We start from the raw sequence: 17859 nt of genomic DNA on the forward strand, positions 1-17859 counted from the left end.
GTTTTTGTTTGTTTGGGAAAACCTTTATCTCTCATTCTATTCTGAATGACATGCTTGTTGGATAAAGGATTCTTGGCTGCATGGTTTTCCTGTTCATCACATTGAAGATTTCCTGCCATTCCTTTCTGGCCTGCCAAGTTTCAGTAGATAGGTGTGCTACTACCCTTATGTGCCCACTTTTGTATGTTAAGCCCTATGTATCCTTAGCTGCTTTCAGAATTCTCTCTTTATCCTTGTATTTTACCAGTTTCACTATGATATGTCATGCAGAAGATCAATTCAAGTTACGTCTGAAGGGAGTTCTCTGTGCCTGTTGGATTTCAATGCCTGTTTCCTTCTCCAGATCAGGGAAGTTCTCAGCTATGATTTGTTCAAGTACACTTTCAGCCCCTTTCTCTCTCTTCTTCTTCTGGAATTTCTATGATATGGATATTGTTCCATTTGATTGCATCACTTAGTTCTCTAATTCTCCCCTTGTACTCCTTGATTTTTTTTATCTCTTTTTCTCAGCTTCCTTTTTTTCCATAATTTTATCTTCTAATTCACCCATTCTCCCCTCTGCCTCTTCAATCCATACTGTGGCCACCTCCATTTTATTTTGCACCTCATTTATAGCATTTTTAAATTCATCATGACTTTTTTTTTTAGTCCTTTGATCTCTGTAGCAGTACATTCTTTGCTGTCCTCTATCCTTTTTCAAGCCCCAAAATTAATTTTATGACTATTATTCTAAATTCTTGTTCAGTTATATTGCTTAAATCAGTTTTGATGAATTCTGTAACTGTCACTTCTCCTGGAAATTCTTTTAGGAGAATTCTTCTGTTTCATAATTTTGGCTAGTTTTCTGTCCCTTATGTGTTTTAAAAGCTTGATGTGTGCTCTGCACCTGCAAGCACTGCTATATTAAAGAAGGGTCATACACTGTCCAGGGCCTGGACCTTCAGGAGGTGTTTTTTGGAGTGTTACTTGTTCTCTGTTGTTGTGACTTTGCTTGTTTTATTTCCCTACTAGTAGTGATTTTTGGACCCTCCACCAGGTGTGCTTTGATTTGTTCCTTGGAGTAGTCCTGTAAAGGAAAACAAACAGACAAACAGGATACAAAAACATGCAAACACATAAGCAAAACAAACAAACAAAAACAAAAGACAAAAAACTAAAAACAATCAAAAAACCAAAAACTCCAGCTACAAGTAAAGAACAGGGTGGAGGCGGTGCTGATGGAAGAGCACATACAAAGAGAAATGACTGGAGCTGGGGAGGGGACAGAGAAAAAATAAACATTGATTAGGCAGAGAAACTAAAAGGCTTAATCCAGAAAGAAAGAGAGGAAAATAAGGAAGGAGGTGGGGGAAAAGAATGAAGATAAAGTTACCCAGAGAAACTATATGGCTTGATTATTCCAGAGAGAGAGAAAGGAATGTAAAGAAGGAGGTGTGGAACATGTATCAAGAGAATAATTTAAATACATCTGTTTAGACAAACGAATAACCAGAGTAACCAGCCTAGAGAAGGGAAGAGATAAGGAGCAGAAATGGCAGGGAGAATATATCTATATATCCGGAATTGACCTAGAATTAATCCAGCCAATGTTGCAGCATTGGTCTGGAGGAGCTGTTCACAGGGTCTGTCCAGCTCCGGTAGATACACGGTTACCGGGTGCCAAGGGGCCTGGTTTAGTGTAGGCTGGTCCCGCCTCTACTGTGGGCCCTGCCTGTTGGCCCTCCACTGTGGGCCAATCACTGTAGCCTTGCCTTGGTGGTGGGTGAGTGGTGGGGAATGGCGATCCCCCAGTCTCTTCTCCACAGACCCAGACCCAGTGGACTCCGTTTGAGTCATCCTCACTGTGCCATGGGCGTAGACAGAGCAGTCCTTCTCACTCTGCTAACTCCCCTGACCCTGTGCTTGGCTAGGATTCAAAGACCCGCTCCATGTGGTCTGGCACTGGGGAAGCACCTTTCTGTGCAGCCTGATATGTAGTCCCGGCTGGCTTTGGCTGTGCTGCAGCACTTCAGGGAGAACCGCCTTTTCCTGCTGAGGAGTGGGCTGCTGACCTCACCGCCGAGCCCGGGGTGGTGGACGCAGGCAGGCTTTGTCCTTTCCCATAGCACTCCAGGGAGGGGGCTGCTTTCTCCTACTGCAGACTGCACCCTTGACCTAGCCACCGAGCCTGGGGGCCTGGAGTGGCATACACAGGCAGGCTTTGTCCTATCATACAGCCCTCCAAGGAGAGGACCACTTTCTCCTCCTGCAGACTGCGCCCCTGATCTACCACCGGACCCAGGGCTGGCTCCCCTCCTCCCCAGGTATGTGAACAGGGAGCCGGCCCCAGTCTGAAGAAAGCCCCACAGTTAGAGATGGGATCCCTCTCAGTCCCAATCCTAGGTTTTTCTCTTGTCCAGATACAGTCCTACACGTCCCCAGCCACTCTTTCTCTTCCCTTTGTCTCTCTGCAGAAAAGGATCCCTCCCCTTCATGCCTACGCAGCCCATTTTATCTCCCCCAGTTTGTAATCACCCACCTATGGTCTCTCAAGTTGTCTCATTTTCTTTCTGGTAGATTCAGTTTCTTTTCCTCCCAGATTTTTGGGGTTCAAAGTCCTTTGGCTTTAGCACTTCTTTGTTTGAGAGACTCAGGAAGTATGGATCCCCTTACTTCTCTGCCATGTGGGCCCCTCCCTCTCTATAATTGAGTTTTTAAATCCAAGCTGGCAACCTGCCTTTTAATTAGTGTTTAGACTATTTACATTTAATGTAAACAGTGATACAATTAGGTTTAAAGTCTGTTGTCTTGTTGTTGTTTTTTTAACTAGTCCTCTCTGTTCTTTGTTCCCCTTTTCTTTTTTCCTGCCTTCTTTTAGATGGAGTGTTTTTATGATTTCGTTTAATTGCCTTTGTATTAGCTACAATCGCTTCACTTTGTGTTTTGTTTGTTTGTTTGTTTTTGGTGGTTGCCTGTAGGTTTTAGAATATATCTTATCATAGGGGTGCCTGGGTGGTTCAGTTGGTTAAGTGTCTGACTCTTGATTTCAGCTCAGGTCATGGTCTCATGGTTGTGGGATCAAGCCATGCATCAGATTCCACAGGCTGACAGCATGGAGCCTGCTTGGGATTCTCTTTTTCCCCTCTTTCTCTGCCCCTCTCCCACTTGCTCTCTCTCAAAATAAATATATAAATTAAAAAAAATAATATACCTTATAGTCTACTTTCAGTTAATACTATACCACTTCAATTATAAGAAACTTTCTTTTTTAAAATATTTATTTATTTACTTATATTTATGTATTTATTTAGTTATAATCCAGGAGCCCTCCCATCCCACCCTACTCAGCATCCCCTCCCACACCTTCTATAATAACCTTTCAAAAGTATACCTATATTTCCCCTCTTTTGGTCGTTCTACTATCATTGATGTGTACTTTAGGTCACCATATGTTATAAACCAACACAATACATTGTTATAATATCTTGCATAAACAGAAATTAGCTCTTAAGGAGATTTATAACATGAAAAATATTTATTCTATAGATCTCCTTAACATGCTCATACTTCTTTCTACCTTTATGGACATATGTGATATTTTTATAATAGCTGTTTTAATATCCTTGTTCACTAATTCTATTCTGTTTCTATTGATTAATTTTTCTCCTTATTATGGGTCATATTTTCCTGCCTTTTTTGCAGGCCTGGTAATTTTTTATTGGTTACCAATCTTTGTAAATTTTATACTGTTGGGTGCAAAGTTGTTTTGTATTTAAGTAATTTTGAGCTTTCTTTCTAGGACTTTGTTGATTTACTTGAAAATCTTGTGATTCTTTAGCTTTTCTTTTAAACTTTGTTAGGTGAGACTAGAAAAATATTTAATTTAGACATAACTTATAATAACCCACTACTGAATACCCAGTATCATTCTGAATACCCAGTATCATTCTGAATACTTTACACGATATCCATGTTTTACCAGCTTTCTAATCTGGCTATCAGGGGCATGAACTGTTCTACCCCTGTATGAAGATCATGAATTTTTCTTTACCTGCTTTTTTCCGGTGTTTTTTCTCCTCCAATATTGATTGATTTCCTAACATGTATGTGCTATCTGTATTCAGTTGAAGGCTTAAGTGGAATCCTGTGCAGATATGAGGACTTTTCTCTCTCTGGGCAGTACTCTGTCTGGTATTCTGCCATGTAAATTCTAACTGCATTGGCCTCTTCAGATTCTCTTCTTAAATCAGGAAAACCTCTGTTTCTACCTGGATATCCTTCCCTGTGCTGTGCCCTGGAAACACTCTAGCCAGTAAACTATGGTGATCATAGAGTTTATTACCTCATTTATTACTCTCTCTCAAGGATCATGGTTCTCTGGTACCTATTGTCCAAGATCGTTTCATATTTTTGTCTTTATTTTTCAGTTAAGATAGGAGGGTAAATTTAGTATCTATTCTTCCATCATGGCTGGAAATAAATATTGTTTTTTAAATGTTTAACCAACCTTGTACTCCTGAGATAAACCTTATTTATTTATTCTTTTTATGTATTGCTGAACTTGATTTTCAAGTATTTTGTTTGCGAGTTTTACACATTCACTCAAGAGTATATTGGTAATTTCCTTTTCTTCTAATACCCTTACTAGATTTTGGTATCAAGATTATGCCAGTCTTATAAAATGAATTTGACAGTGTACCCTTTTTTCTCTCTATTCTCTTGACAGAATTTGTGTGAAATTGGTATTGTTTGTTAAATGCTTACAAAAATTATGGTGAGACCATCTGAAAATGGCATTTTCTTTATGAGACAGTTATATGTTTAAAAAAAATTTTTTTTAATTTAAATCCAAGTTAGTTACCATATAGTGTAATAATGGTTTCAGGAGTAGAATTTAGTGATTCATCACTTACATATAACACCCAGTGCTCATCACAAGTACCCTCCCTAGTACCCATCACTCATTTAGACCATCCCCCCACCCAACACCGCTCCAGCAGCCTTCAGTTTGTTCTTTGTATTTAATAGTCTCTTATGGTTTGCCTCCCATCTGAGACAGTTTAAAATGGTATATTTAGTATCTTTAACAGAAATAGGAAAATTTAGTTTTTTTATTTATTTGAGTGCTAGTATTGGTAAGTTGTGTTTAAGGAATTTTTCAATTTTATAAGATGTCAAAATGTATTGGCAGAATGTTTATATTATTCCTTTAATATCTTTTTAATTTATATAAAAGTCTGTAGTGGTGGTCACCTTTTAATTCCTAATTATGTTTTCTTTTTTATGTTTTCTTTATATCTTCTTTATGTTTTCTTTATGTCTTCTTTATGTTTTCTTTCTTTTTTCTTGATTAATCACTCTAGAAGTGATCAATCTTTTCAAAGTCAACTAGGTCTTGTTGATTTTTCTCAATTACATATCTGTTTTCTGTTTCATTAAATCTTTTTTATTGAAAACTTTCTAATTAGAAATTTACTTTAATCCCCATACCAAATTACCATAACTTTTCAAATCATTTCATTTCTTACACTGTGCTTCATTACCAATTGTTTTTAACCAGAAGAAATACAGTAGTGTAGTCAATTATTTTCCTTTAACACTATCTCATAAATGTTTATATCATATTCTTCATGGTGATTATTTTAATGTCTACATTTATATCTTATTAAGTTGCTTACAGATGTTTTTGGCACATAATGAGCAATCAACATATATTTGTGGAATGAATGAACAGTTTTGTACATAAAGAATTTTCTTTTAAAAAAAATTTTTTTTTGAGAGAGAGAGTGCACATGAGTGGGGTTAGGGGCAGAGAGAGAGGGAAAGAGAGAGAATCCTAAGCAGGGTCCATGCTCAGTGCAGAGCCCATTGCAGGGCTTGATCCCATGACCCTGGGATCATGACCTGAGCCGAAATCAAGAGTTGGATGTTCAACCCATTGAGCCACCCCAGGTACCCTTTTTTTTCCTTCAATTTTTTATTTAAATTCTAGTAGTTAACATATAGTATAATTTTGATTTCAGGAGTAGAATTTAGTGATTCATCACTTACATATAACACCCAGTGCTTATCATAACAAGTGCCCTCCTTATCACCCATTTAGCCTGTCCCCCACCCACCTCCCTCCATCTCAACCCTCAGTTTGTTCTCTATCGTTAAGAGTCTCTAAGGTTGAGCATTATATTTTCCATGAAGCTTTTCTAGGTAGACTTAACCATTCTCCATTTAACACCCTTTGTCAGAGGCTGTTAGTGTTCCATAAATATCTGTGTGATCCTCTACTTTTCCCAGCCTAACTTTCAGTTAGGTTGTGCTCTGTGATTGGGTTCTGGGACAATGTGATTATGAGCAAAAGGGTTGTAAACCATCCAGAAAAACTCTAGCCTGTTTTATTTCCTGCCTCAGTGATGTGGGAGGCCATGTTTTCTGGGTAGCAGATTCAGGAGATGGAGAAGGGCTGCCTGACCATTATTGGGCATTAGACTATACTATAAGCCAGAAATAAACTTTTGTTGTATTAAACCCCCAATATTTGAGGGTTTGCCTTAAATGACAGCTAATATTAATTTGGTTGACTATTATAAGTCTACATTATACTCAGACACATTTCTGTCTTATAGCTCTTTATTTCATTTAGTGATTTATGTATCTGCTACTCTTTAACAGAATATAAGCTTCTTGGGACAGACCCATCCTCTTATGTCTTTGAATTGCCTGCATCCGGTATAGGTTCTGGAATAAAATACTGAAATAAAAATATTTGTTGAGCAAATTTTTGAGGAGAAAAACCAGGATAAAAAAGAATGTACAATTTTATCCCTAAAAAATAGGGATATTTAACACCAAGCAAACAAAGCTATGGTAAGATGTAATAAGATATTCTATGAAGAAAAGATCTTTGCAATATATTAGTGATTTGAAAATATTAAGTTTAATTACTAGAAAAAATTAAAATTTTCTCATGTTAGGGAAAATTAAGAGCTGATAAATAAAAGTTACTTGTGGGATGCTTGCATGGCTCAGTCGTTTGAGAGTTGGACTCTTGATTTAGGCTAAGGTCATGGTATCCAGCCCTGTGACAGGCTCTGTGCTAAGTGTACAGCCTGCTTGATTTTCTCTCCCTCTGCTCCTCTCCCCTGCTCACATACTCTCTCTCTCTCTCATAAAAAAAAGTTATTTGTAATTTTCTACTGAGATGTTATTGAATCATTTTTTGCCCTTTTTAAGATAGAAAAATATTTATTAATCTCTTTATTTGAAGAGATTTTAGTTTACTGCTTTTAGAACAGTAGCATTTTTTAATGAGTATGTACCTTTCAGTTTTGTTTTCTAATGCTGACTTCTAAACTGTTACATTTTCTCAAGAACTAGAGGTTTACAACTTGTATATATTGAACCACAAAATATTTACTGACCCTGTTAATGCCAAGAGTCTGAAAGAGGAAGAGGGAAATCAACATGAAAGAAAGAAAGAGAGAGAGAGAGAGAAAGAAAATAAGTAAGTAAGTGGAGGGGCAGAGAGAGGGAGAGTGGAGAGGGAGAGGGAGAGGGAGAGGGAAAATCCCAAGCAGACTCCATGCTGTCAGTGCAGAGCCTGTTGTGGGGCTTGAACCCATGAACCATGAGATCATGACCTGAGCCAAGATCAAAAGTCAGATGCTTAACCTACTGAGCAACCCAGGTGTCCCTCAACAAAGTAAAATTAATAAAATAATTTAAAAACTCAATTCCCTAATTCCTTTCATTTTTTTTTTCTTAAAGTATTCACAAACTATTGTCAGTAAATATTCTGAATATCTCTGGAGCTGTTTTAATGCTTCAGTTTTCATTAGCATAATCCTAAAACCTGATATTGATGCAATATAACCTGTAGCTGGTACCTCTTCTTGAGGCACATTCACATGTTTTGGGAAACAATAATAAAGGATCTAAATGCCACATACATTAAAACTTCAAGCTTTACTGAGTCACACTGATTTCATCCCTTTGATCTGCCTTTTCTCCAAGAAAAATTTTCAGGAGATCCAAATTCCAGTAGTTGTTTTCTTTGTGTTGTTTTTAGTTCTTCCAGGCTTTCATGAAGTAGAGAGGGTTCCCTTTGATCTTTTCCTCCTGCATATGAGGAGGAAAGGATAGGTCCATGGAACCTGGAACCATGGTTGATGACTGGAAGCTAACAGGCTTGATGGATCCTGTTGGAGATAATGTTAGGAACCAGAATCAAACTTCAGTTTTCATTACGTCTTCTCTGTAAATCCTTTAGTCTTTTTTGAAGCTTTGCATATTCTTCAGATGGAACATTTGTCTATTTAACACTTGATTTTCTGTTTCTAGTTCTTCTCTCTTTGTCTCTAAGAGTTCTGTGTTCTCCTTTGTTTCCATGAAGAGATTTTCTCTCTTTCTGGGCAATTGCAGCTTGCTGCAGTTTTTCTCTAGCTTGATTATACTTTTCTTCTCTGTCAGTGATATATTCCTGAAGCATATGCTTTACTTCCAACCCTTATATCTGTTTCTCTTCCACTGTCTGATTTTCAACTTCTAGTTGTGGTTTTCAGCTTGGCTTCTTAAATTTCAGCATTCCTGGTTTAACCTCTCCACCATTTCCTTCATTATTTGTTTGAATTCAGCAACTTATTCTCTGAGTATGCAAGCAAGGTCACCTGGATCTGCTGGATTTACTGTTTCAGGTCAGAATTTTCATTTTTTTTCTTCTTCTGCATTTTCAGTATTCACAATTTGTTGCTGAAGTTTTAACCTGATGCTCTGTAGTTCCCTTCCAGCTGGCTCTTCTGCTATCTGTGAAGCTTGCAATTTCTCTTCACACTGATCCTTTTCAGATTGCCTTCAGACATCATGTTCCACTTTCATTTTCTGTAAATCCACTAATTTGTTCTCTAGTTCTTGCTTTTCATCTTGTCATACCGGAAGTTTTTGATAACCTTTTTCCTTCGCAGCTTGTGCTTTATGTATTCATTTTGATCCTTTTCTATTAGGAGCTCTTTGTGGTGTTCAACAACTGAATTGAGAATTTCATTGTCTGACCATTTAGTTTAGTTTAAATGTTATTCCTTTCTCTTTCTAGTTCACTCTTAGCTCTTGATGCCTCCAGTTTGAAGTCTCTTATTTCAAATTTGTTTGAATATTTAAGTTCTTTTACTTTACTGGTCATTGTATTTATTTCCTGTTCAAGTCTATGCACTTTACTGATTAAAACAGTGTTTTGTTTATTGCTTGACTGTAACTCTCTCTCCAAGCATTCAGCCTGTAGTTTAGCTGACTGTTTTTCAGCCTCAGGGGATATGACTGTATCTTGCATCTCAGTCAACTGCCGCACCTGAATTCTTTGGACATTTTTTACCTGAGCACCAGAATTCTCTTTTTTACCCCTTAATTCTGCTACTTCAGCTTCCACACCTTGTGATTGCTAACACAAGTAGACTTTCCTCAAACAAGTTGCTCCCCATTCATTGGCTGTCTCTTGTGAGATCAACACTAAGCAGTTGGTTATAATAGTTCTTCTTTATCTTTCTCCAGCCTTGCAGTCTTTGATTTATATTTTATTTTTTTCTTCTTCTTTTTAAAATTATTTATTTTGAGAGGAAGAGATTGAGAATGTGAGAGGGGCAGGGGCAGTGAGAGAGGGAGAAAGAATCCCAGGCAAGCTCTACATTGCCAGCACAGAGCCCAATGAGGGGCTTGAACCCACAAACTGTGAGATCATGACCTGAGCCAAAATCAAGAGTCAGATGCTCAACTGACTGAGCCACCCAGGCACCCCCATATTTTATTTTTTCTTCTAAAATATGTGAAAATTCTTTCTGGTGTTCAAATGCTGATTTGAAAAATGTATGTTCATAGTAAAGCTTATTGTATTCACTTCTATACTTTCCACTTCTTCACCCAGATTCCTAAAATGCTCTCTCATTGAGGTTTCTAATTCTAATTTTTGGGCTTGTAACAACTCCAACTTCTGTGAAGTTAACACTTGCATTGTCATTCTTCCAAGTCTTTAGTTTTCTCTACTAATTTCCCTCTTAGCTCTTTAAGCAGCAGCTGAAATTTTTCTTGGTGAGTTTGCTTTTCATTTAACAGGCACTTGAATTCATTTTGTGACTTTATGTATTCATCTTGCAACCCTGTGTGTTCAACTTTCAGAGTCAGATAGTTTTATGATGTTTACATTGTAATCTTTCATTAATTAACATTTTTTGGAACTCAGACTGAGAACTTGGCAACCTACTTTCTCCGCTAGGAGGAAAAAACTGTGGGAAAAGTGTCCATATTGGTAAGCGAGCTGATAACCATGTAAAAATAAGTTCTAGCTTCCTTGTTGTCTTATTTTTTTTCTAAGAGTTTTTTCTACTTACTTGCTAAGAAAGAATCTCAGGATGCCAAATTATACCGACTCACATACACAGTCCTTGCAATGTGAGTGCATAAAACAATGACTGGTGTTCTGGCCAAACTTGCCACTGGGGGACACCTCTACATCTCCAACCATTGGCAGCCACTCAACTCTCCTTCCAGAGACACTGGGGCTAAGGGATATGGTCCCACAGGCAAGGTGCTAGCCCGGCCCATAACACCTGTCAAGGTCCTGGCAGACACCTGTGGCAGAGGCTGAAGAAGAGGAGTAGGAAAAGGAGGGTCGAGCACATCCTTGGGCTTCTGACTTGGGGGGAAATGTGAGGTATTCTGGAAGGCGAGGGCAGTAGCAGCTGAGAAAAGCCTCATTCCACCTTTTTGTGGATATGGGGCTGAGACGTCCTGCTCAGATATCCCTCAAGCCCAGTGGAGCATCTGCCCATTTTTAGTTTGCATATTTGCCTTCTCTCACTAAGTGTGTAACAAATCAGCATTTCCAAAAATCTCTAAGTTTTCTTAGTCTAATTGAGTATTAGGATGGGAAAGGATTCAAATGGGGGGAGGGCATGAAAAAAGCCTTTAAAATAATTGTCTTACGCCTGCCTCATCCTTTTTATAAAGTATCTCAACCAAAATGTGTTAAATGGAAATTCCAAATATAGAGCTAATCCTGGCCATCAAGAAGATATGTGTAATACTGATATTTATAGATCTTTATGATGCGGTTCCCATTACATATTTCACTGGGAATATTTGAGGTTTACTCTAGGACCTGTTTATTTTCACATTCTGATACAACCATTTTGTCTGATTTCTACCAAGACAGTACAAGCAGATATAGTAATAATAATGAGTATAATATCGAGATCTGGTACTGTCATTATGTACATGAATGATCTTAGCAATTCACTAGTCACTGTAAGAATAAATGATTATAAATAGAATGTTGGCAGTTTTTTCTAGTTTAGTGAATGGATCTCTTCTCTGCTGTATCTAAGGGAGATTTTATGTCAGGGACTCTCTCTGATTGCCTGACCTTTCACTAAAGTCCTCTTTTGCCAGCAGTGTCTCTTTATTCTACTGTATCTTATGTAGTTAAGCACATATGATCTATTAAAAAACAAAGCTAAGTTTTTTAATACCATTAAGGTTTGAATTTCAAACTCCTGTAGGAAAAAATTAAGATTTAAATACTCAATGAAGTTAGTATATCTAGGAAGTAAATAGCTTCCAGAGTACTGTGTGATCATTGTATCACATCTGGAAGTCTCCCCTCAGCTTTAATCTAATTAAGCACATTGTGAAGGGATCTCGTTTCTCATAAGCAGATACATATTGACTAGGTTTACAAAGACTAACGTCTAAAGCATTCCAATGTATTAATTTATAATATGTATAAGTGACACAGACTAGAGTTACAGTAGGCCAGGCATTCTTTTTCTCTGTAGACTAACATACATGGAGGCCAAGTTTATAATTAGAACATTTAATAGCATAGAATAGAAAAAATTACATAATTTGAGTTTATATTTACAACTTGTCTGATGCATTCACCTCCACAATAGTAACAATCTTGCCTACGACTGTAATAGTAGTACTTAAAGTCTTCTGACCACAACTTTCTCTATATTTGACAGTGTTTAGATGGGTACTACTAATGTTCCCCTTTGTGCCTTTCCTGTCTCTCCTTGACCAACAGCTCCTCAGATTGACAAGCTCTTTCTTTAGATATGTTAACACATATTCAGTCAGTCTCCGTTGTTTAAAGGAACTTTGCTTCATTCAAGTCTGATTCATTGACTTTATAATTCAACTTGCATCCTTCATTTCTAAGTATTACAGAGCATCTCACAGTTGCCCACTTGTATTTGATAACAATCTAACTACAGTTGAAGTGTATTACAAGTATTACATATTCTTGAATTGCTTATTTTTCTTTAAGTGTCCTTCTAGTCCCTGAATTTCAAGAATATGATTCTTGTGTCTAGCACACCATTCAGTCTTAGAAAAAATATTTTGATTTTACATCCCTAAGGTCCTTTCATGCTTGATTATCATCAGTATAGATTCTGATTAAAACGATTTGCTTTATGTAAAACTGGAATAGCTCATATTCCAGACTTACCTACTCCTCTCTAGAGATAAAAATTATAAACTCTGCACCAATAGAAATAACACTGTACAGAGGCACTGGAGAGTAACTAAAAAGTAGCAGAAACAGAAAAGAGTTCACAGTTAGAAGAGGGAAATATCATTGGGTGAGTTTCCCAATTTTTGGCTATCTGCCTAAGATAAGGCCCTAATAAGTGCCACAGAAAGTGGATAAAACTGAATAGAAACTCCAGGCAATCACCACAGCTGGAAATTGATGAGGGACATCCTGAAGAGATCCACAGGGCAAGAGCCCAACTTCTGTATGTAAACTGCCCAAATCTTTAGTTGGTCCTGAACTTGTATGCATAGGGAAAATTCCAGACAGCCTTGCCAAGGCTAAGAAAAATGAATAGAGATTTCAGCTGTTGCCACAATAGGGGAGACAAAGTTTAGAGTTTCAGTTAAGCCAGGTTATTCTACTGATAAAACAACAACAACAACAACAACAAACATTAGTGCTGTAGCAAGGGACATGTAGCGAGAATCTAGAGTCTCTATAAGAAAGAGCTCAAAAGTTAGGGAGACTGACATGGCTGGAATTTGTGGGCTAGAGTACCAGAGAAGAGGAACCTGTGTAGACAAAGCATTCCAGAAATCTGCATAGGGATTCCTTTTGAGTATCTTGCTGAATACTGTGTTACACATGTGTAATATGTAGTATAGTGTGAAAATCTACAATGCTGGGGAAGGATCTACTGAGAGCTATAAGCTGAACAATTCCCAGAGCTAAGGCAGGATTTGGAATGCTTAAGTGCCAACCAGCCAGAGTGGAATGTCCAACCCAGGGCATTCAGTTGAGCCACTCTTTAGTAGTAGGGCTAAAGTAGGTCTAATGACTAGGCTTACCCCCCAAAAAGCTTCAAAAAAACTTAAAAGGATAAATTTTATTCACAAGTAACTTAACTGCATCCCAAGCAAATCCAACACTCTTGAAAGGAAGACAACAAAATCCAGTACTCAACAACATAATATTTATAATGTTCAGAAAGTAATAGAATATACTAGGATATATAAAGAAGCAGGAAAATATGACTAAAAAATCAGTCAAAAGAAACAGACCCAGAAATGTCAGAGATAATGAATTAGCAAGCATGAGTTTTAAAGCAATTATTATAAATATGTTAAAAACTTAAAGGAAAACTTGCACTGAAGAAGAAAATAGATTTCTAGAAGTTAAAAAGTATAACATCAAAATTAAAAGTCCACTGGATTGACTTAACAATTAAATACTGCCAAATCAAGATTAGTATGTTAAAGGCAGTAATAGAAAGTTTACAAAGTAAAGTACAGAGAGAAAAAAGACTAAAGAACAGAGCTTTGGTGACCTGTGGGACAATATCAAGAAGTCCAACATACATGTGATAAGGAATCACAGAAAGGAAAGGGAGCAGAAAAAATATTTTGAGAAGTAATGGCCAAAAAAAAATCAGTAGATTCAGAATATTTCACATTCTAAGAGTTTTACAGATAAGCAAAGTTGAGAGCATTCATTATTATTAGGTGTCATTATAAGATGTTAAAGGAAGTTCATCAGCAAAAGTAAACTGAAACCAGAGGGAAACTCGGATCTACATCCCTACAAAGGAATGAAGAGAGCAGAAATATGGCATTCTTCCTGTAAGTTCAAAGGATCCACATTGCTTTGAATTAAAGCAGAAATAGCACTCTTTTAACTGACGAAGTTGGTGCAGGATTTTATGTTTGGCACCTTCTGGAGTAAATTCACATCTTTGGTCACTAACCCAGAGTTTTTGTGTCCCTTTGCGTAGACTGATTCCCACTCTCTCTTTCCAGTTAGCTTCTCCTGATATAAAGAAGGACATAGACTTGTTGATTCATATCAGAGCTACTATTATTGGTTAGTTCCTTGGCATTATCCATTTTATACCACTTACAGAGTTAATGTCCAGTGTGCCATACAGAGCATAAACAGTTCTGTATTCATCTGGGACCTGTGTTTGTCAAGAAACTCAGGAAATTTCATATGCTTAAACAGCTTTGTCACCTATGAAGTCTGTGAAATATTTCAACATAAAAGTGAGAACATTAGAAGGAATTGTATAAGAGTCAACTTCTTTGAGGCTGGCCCCCTCTTCAACACATCTTTTAACTGTAAAACTTCTCCTACCTAGCTGCTCAGTCTTCACGCATGTTACAAAACTTGGCTTACATTCTGAACTGCCATGATATCCAGGGTGATGGTAAAGTCACTATCAAACTCCTTGGTGATGGAGACACTGAGAACTTTAGAACATCTGTCTGTTATTGTCACCAAATATAATTCTTGTATGGCATCCACAACGTGCATCTGAAATTCATGTGTATTTTCCTTTTGACTGTTGAAGCATCTAAGTAGTGTTGAATGTCACAAATGTCATAATGTGATCTGAAGACTCCTTGCTAGTAACAAGTTTTAGAGTGTTCTTTGGATAGCATGTGATTGGCAAGAGGTGGTATGTATGTCATATTCTGAAGTGTTGTGTTCACTTCATATTCTGAAGTGTTGTATTCACACAGCAGTGGTTATCCATGTACTGGAACAGCCATTTCCAGTGGGTTCCATTGGATTCTGTCCATTGCATTCTCTCCCACAAACCATCCACCTAAGCTTCCATCCAATTTCAAGCCCATATTTCTGGGTAATTTATAGTTTTATCCAGAAGATCCAGATTTGGCCCCTTATCCAGCAGTCTATAAACTAAAAGTTATTAGCCATCCCTATCCCCCCACCCAAATATACAACAGTGGCCTGAGAATAGTATAATTCTAATGAAGTTAGGAAATATAGGGAAATAGAAAAAATAGGAAACATGTAATAGTTTCTGGTGCTTAGTAGTTATCATATTCTCCTAACAAAACTTGTGAAACCCCTCCTGCTCTGAAGTGAAGTAAATCCCTTGGTTAGCCATTCTGGAAGCTCCTCTGGGAGGAGCTGTCAAGTCATTTGACCTCTGTAGCCCTGGCTCTGCCTTGTTGGATTTGTCTTCCTTAAGAATTTTCTTCCAAGGCCACTGCTGAGGTAGTCATTGCACAGTATGTCCTTGTAGGGGAGAGGAAAAAACATCTTTTTCCTCTACCTGTCTTAGATTCATTGCTTGGAGCCCTGCAAGTTAGACTGACAAAGACAGATTAACAAGAGAAAAACAAATAGAAGTTTATTAATGCTTACATTTATATACACATGAGAGTACTCAGTGATGCATAATTAAAAGGTATGGTTAGAACTAGGGGGCTTATATAGCATCTGAACAAAGAACAATAAATTTGTAGATAAGTGGCAAGTTACAAAGGAAAAGGGATTTTAACCTTTAAAGGGTGGCACTCCATGAGAAGGTAAATATATGGCAAAAATTAATGCAAGGTAAAGGCTAGTTAATAAGTTTTGTTCTATAGATTTCTCTGGTGTCACCTCCAGGTTGATAAGAGTCTAGAATTGCCTCTGGTGATTAACAATTCTCCTGCTCTTCCTGGTAGAGAAGGAGAAGGCAGAGAATCTGTTTCTTCTCAGTTCCCTTCAGCTCAAAATAATCCTTTGTCAAAGTGGTATATTTTGAGGTGGAACTGTTCTGCTACCCTTCACCATTCTTGGGGACTGCAAAGTTTTCATCATACTGCCTGCTGTTTGGATTTGGAGGTCTAGGAATTGCTTGAGGATTTTAACAGGCTTGTGCAGGTAAGGTTTTTTTGGTAATGCAATCCATTAAAAAATTTACTAGGCTCTAGATATTTCTGTGTCTACTCAGTTCACTGTAAGTAACCACACTAACGATCTCAAATAAACAATTTTTAAATGTAAAAAGTTTATGTCTTTCACTTAATGTCTTCTATTCTGAGTCCATTCCTTCTCTTCGAACTTAGTGGTGGTTGTTACCTTGAGGTCATCTGAAACAAGAAGCTTGGTTTTGGAAGGCCACTTGCTCAATCTCATTTTTGTCTCTGAGCTGGCTACCATTGCCTGGCAAAGATATGAATGAAAGGTCTGGGGTGCAGTCTTACCTCAGGCTAAGATTATTCCTTAGCAACTATTTCTAATCATTGCTTCAGTTTTGGTTACAGAATCTGTTGACATTTTAAAATTTTGGTGACAAATTCACATGGTCAAAATCAAGCAAAAGGTATACTGTGCAAATTATTATTTCTACCCCTTCCCCTGATGTGTCAGTTTTCTACTCAATCTTCATAAGTCACCAATTCTAAAAGTTGGTTGTTTATCTTCTAACATATTCATGCATATATAGGCCAAAACCAGCCTGAAATCTTATTTTCAAAAAGTTTTAACACTGTATTCTACTTTGCTTTTTTATTTTTTTTGTATGTATGTATGTATGTATGTATGTATTTATAGAGAGAGAGAGAGAAAGAAAGAGAATCCCAGGCAGGCTCTGCACTGTCAACGCAGAGCCCAGTGCAGGGCTCAAACTCATGAACCATGAGATCGAGACCCAAGCTGAAGTCAAGAATCAGATACTTAACCGACTGAGCCACTCAGACACCCCTGCTTTTTATATTTCATAATACATTTAGAGATCTTTTCATGGCAGTACACAGAGTACTTTATTATAACTGCTTAGTATTATATTTTACACGAGTACTATGGTCTATTTAACCCTGTTGATAGACATCTGGGTTGTTTCTCATCTTTTCCTAATGCAAATAATGCTGCATATGTATGTAATTTTATAGAGTACAAGTTAAGTTCCAAGAATTTGTCTAGTCAAGGGTATATGCATTTGTAATTTTGATAGATATTGCCAAATTGCTTTGTATAGACATTCCTACCAGCTATGTATGAGAGTGTTTCATTTCCCAGAAGACTGCATTATCCATCTTTGGACATTTACCAATCTGATAGATGAGAAATGGTATCTCAGTATTGCCTTAATTCACATTTACCTTATGATAGGAGAGGTTGAGCCATTTGTATTTCCTTTTCTATGAACTATTTATTCTTTATATTCAATCCCAGCTTTTCTTTTTTTAATTTAAATTCCAGTTAACATACAATGTAATATTAGTTTCAGTTGTAGAATTTAGGGATTCATCACTTACATACAACACCCAGTGCTCATCACAACAAATGCACTCCTTAATACCCATCATCACCTATGTAACCCACCCCCTTACCCACCTCCCCTCTGGTAACCATCAGTTTGTTCTTTATAGTAAATAGTCTGTCTCTTGGTTTGTCTCTCTCTCCCTCTTTTTCCCCTTTGCTCTTAAATTCTTGTTAAAGAATTTAAATTTGTTTCTTAAATTCTACATGTGTGTGAAATCATATGGTATTTATCTTTGTCTGTGACTGACTCATTCACTTAGCATAACACTCTCTAGCTCCACATCATTGCATATGGCAAGATTTCA

General features: G+C 37.3%; 1 protein-coding gene and 1 pseudogene across 1 annotated transcript in view; one reads left to right on the top strand and one right to left on the bottom strand.

Moving 5' to 3' along the window:
* The window catches only part of NRG4 (neuregulin 4), a 95981-nt gene that overhangs the window by 24546 nt on the left and 53576 nt on the right, over nucleotides 1–17859 (top strand). The gene's annotated exons all lie outside the window — the stretch shown is intronic.
* LOC125909057 (centrosomal protein of 83 kDa-like) lies at nucleotides 7958–10713 on the bottom strand (annotated as a pseudogene).

Source organism: Panthera uncia (genome assembly GCF_023721935.1).
Source record: "Panthera uncia isolate 11264 chromosome B3 unlocalized genomic scaffold, Puncia_PCG_1.0 HiC_scaffold_1, whole genome shotgun sequence".
NCBI classification, from domain to species: Eukaryota; Metazoa; Chordata; class Mammalia; order Carnivora; family Felidae; genus Panthera; species Panthera uncia.